The sequence below is a fragment of the Neopelma chrysocephalum genome, unplaced genomic scaffold, assembly GCF_003984885.1.
Source record: "Neopelma chrysocephalum unplaced genomic scaffold, ASM398488v2 Primary Assembly neopelma1_380, whole genome shotgun sequence".
NCBI classification, from domain to species: Eukaryota; Metazoa; Chordata; class Aves; order Passeriformes; family Pipridae; genus Neopelma; species Neopelma chrysocephalum.
In genome coordinates, this window is record NW_020898044.1 from 188,930 (window position 1) to 192,306 (window position 3,377).

The following is a 3,377-nucleotide window of genomic DNA, read 5'->3' on the forward strand; positions in this document are numbered from 1 at the left end:
GGCTCAGTTGCCTTGATCCAGAATGTGGGCCCATGGCAGCAGTAACTGAGAACTTCCTGAGGATCTTTAAAAGGTTTGAAATCTGATCTGTGATTCACTAATAGTCTTTGAGATGATGTCATGGAAATAGTTTTATTAAAGAGTAAAAATCTTCATTTTACCTCCACTCTGTGCAGGAACAGGAGACAAATAAAAACCCAGAATTGTTAGTTTGGGGCATTTATTTAACTTTTCCACACCATTTAAGGGTTTTTTTTGCATTTACCAGCGGGGAGTTTGATGTACTTTGACTTCTAGCTCACCAGCTCATCCAAAGTTGAACTCCTGGAAAAAAAATGCTTTATTTTCTTCATTTTTCATTCCAGAGAGATCACAAGAGTAAACTTGGAAAGCACAACACCGAAAAGATCTTGCCTTGAACTCAGTCAGGTGAGTTCAGAATCAGCTTTCCCCACTACCTGCTCAACCCAAGAAAGACGTCCCACAGCAGCTGTTCCTCCTCCTGCTATTCTCCTGTATTGAAGGATATGAGGGGAGTGATTAAGCAATTATTTGCATAGAAATAATATTGATGTCTGATTTTAGGACTCCATTTTCACTGTGGACTCCCAGATTGCTTTCTGCCATAAGCACAACCAGCATTATACCAACAGCTTTCTTTAGTGACCTTAAGTCAGTTGGTGCTGAAGGTATCAGTGAAAAACGACTTCCCTGCAAAGCAGGTGAGACCATTGTACCAGTGGATATGGAACTGGGGAATATTTCAAAGTACAAACCAGTGGTGGTGAAGGATAAGGCAGGGGACACCTTGCACGTTGTTGATCTGTAGTATTAGCTTTTAGACTAGATTTTAACTTTCTAAAAACAAAGAGGGACAGGGAGAAATCACATCTCAGTGCAAGGACATATTTTTCATTTCAGTGCAATTCATACTTTTATCTTGATTTCCCTGCTCTTATGTAGCAATATATAACGTATATTATAGCAGAACTTCACAGCAGAACTGCTAATATTTTATGCAACACTGCACAGCAGAATTGATAAGACTCTGCACAACCTCATATGGGCTCTGTGTGTGTCTCATTTCAAGGAGGTTTAATGCCTGACTTGGAGATATGACTCTTTTATGCCTGTGCTCTACATAAAATTGTCAGTAGCAGTGGAGATACTGTGACAGATCAACTTTGGATGGTTAGGGAGAGAAATTAGAAAGACCAGCAATTTGGGGAAAATAGTTACAGCAAAAGTCATGTTCTAAATGAGTTTTAATGTGCTGCAATAGCTTTTCTTGTGTATTTTCTCTGCATTTCTCTTAATATTCAAATGTCATTTCATTTCATGCATATGACAGAGTATAGATGTTCAATTTAATTTATCCAGAAGAAAGTTAGAAGCCTTCCTGATACCAAATCATTGGCCAAGCTGAGTAAAGATTTCTGATCTGACCGCACACTTTCATTTATCAGAAAGATTCGCAGCAGGATTGAGTATCTGCCAGAAAAGCTGAGAAAATTCAGATGGAAGATCGAAACTCTCATTTTTGCCTTCCACAAGTTACAAAACACGATGCCAGTTTACCACAGGACATAACAAAGTCGCTTTTCCTTAAGTCTGTAAATCAAGGCATGTTAGTTTTCTAGAACAACCTGATGTGGCTCAACCATTTAGTTTTCCCAAAACTCTGTAAAATTCTCCATCCCGCCTTTGTTCTGCAACAGGTCAGTCCAGGTGGCTCCTGACCTTAAACATAAAAATCTTTGAGTGTGAAGGGATTGAGTGCAAAAGGGACAGAAGCATGACATTTAAAGGACACACGTGTATTTGCTCAGAATACATATCCAGTAGTCATCCTCTTGGATGACTGCTTCCCTGCACATCCTGTTCCCAGATGAAGTGATCTTTCTGCCTTGTTTATAGAGAAATGTATTGCATGTAATGGTTATTTTCTTTTAAAAAATCTAGGGAGATATGATCTGTAGGCAGTAATAAAAAACTTGCCCTTTTCTTCTGAAAACAATGTCTTTTTTACGGTTCAGTGTAGCAGTGTTGCCCACAGGAATGATTTTCAATATCACCGTGTCCTCACAGGCAAAAGAATGATATTTCTACTGAAGCATCAAGAGTCTCATTGCTCAGATGATTAAAGAACACAAGAACTGAGATAATAAGCCTGATGTCCCCATTAACACATATTTTATCCTCCATGGTCAACCCAACCAAAAAGTCAAGTCTTGCTTTACCTCAAAAGTGGAAAGAGACAACTGTCCATGCAGGAAGGGGAATGTTGGTTCTGTAAACAATTGTCTCACACTCAGCCTCTGTCCAGTGTGGGCATCACACAGCCAGGACACTTTATGTCCACAGACAAAAAATTTTTGGCAACAACTGTGGATGAACCTTCCATGGCTGTCACCAGAACAGTCCTTGCTTTGCCAAAGGGAGCTTTGCCTTCGTGTCAGCTTTTGGATGTGCCTTTCCTGTGAGCACCCCTGCCTAGGGACTGTCTCAGAGCAGGGACTGATGGGCTGTTTTCCACAGCATCCTGTCCTGAGGATCATGGAATCACAGAATGTCTTGGGTTGGAAGGGACCTCAAAGACCATCTCATTCCACCCCCTGCCACAGGCAGGGACACCTTCCACTATCCCAAGTTGCTCCAAGCCCCGTCCAACCTGGGCTTTGACACTTCCAGGGATGGAGCAACCACAGCTTCTCTGGACAACCTATGCCAGGGCCTCCCCACCCTCACAGGGAAGAATTTATTCCTAATATTCAATCTAATCCTACTCTCTTTCAGATATGTTCCTCCCAGCTCCTACAGAGATACAAAAACTGAACAGAGCATGATGGCAAGAAAAAGGAAAGATGGAAAGGCAGAGGGGAAGGCAAAGGTGAAAGCTCAAGAGAAGACATCCTCGCTTCTCTCTGCATCTTTTCTTTCCTGAACCTTCACTTTCCCCCCACCCCTTTCAACACTTCATTATTCACAAGTCCCACTTGTGCTTTTATCATCCCTTGGTACCATTATCTTTGAAGAGATGAGGAAAATTTATATCTGCAGGTCCACTAATTTATGGTCAAAAATGCTTCTGTACAAAGTTTCTCTATTTGCACATTAATAGATATGTATGCACACCCCCTTCCTTGCTCAAAATTATCTTTGAGTCTATAATTACACACTAAGTCTTTTAGACTCCCTTTCTCCTGCTGTGCTTCATAGAGAACACTGTTTTATTGTTTTTGTTTCAATCTTCTCCATTTCTACAGCAGATTGATGACACATTTTTACAGCTCTGGCATTAACACAGAAATAATGATGTTCTCACCATGTCCATTTCTATAGATGATGCTACATCCTGATGATTTTGCACCGCAATG

At 40.8% G+C, this 3,377-nt stretch overlaps 1 long non-coding RNA gene across 1 annotated transcript; it reads left to right on the plus strand.

The window, feature by feature from the left end:
- The first annotated feature begins 377 nt into the window (after positions 1 to 377).
- On the plus strand, positions 378 to 3,134 carry LOC113979055. The gene is made up of 3 exons (XR_003537706.1): positions 378 to 429; positions 586 to 722; positions 2,797 to 3,134. It is a non-coding gene; the product is annotated as an uncharacterized LOC113979055 (long non-coding RNA).
- Positions 3,135 to 3,377: the final 243 nt, after the last annotated feature.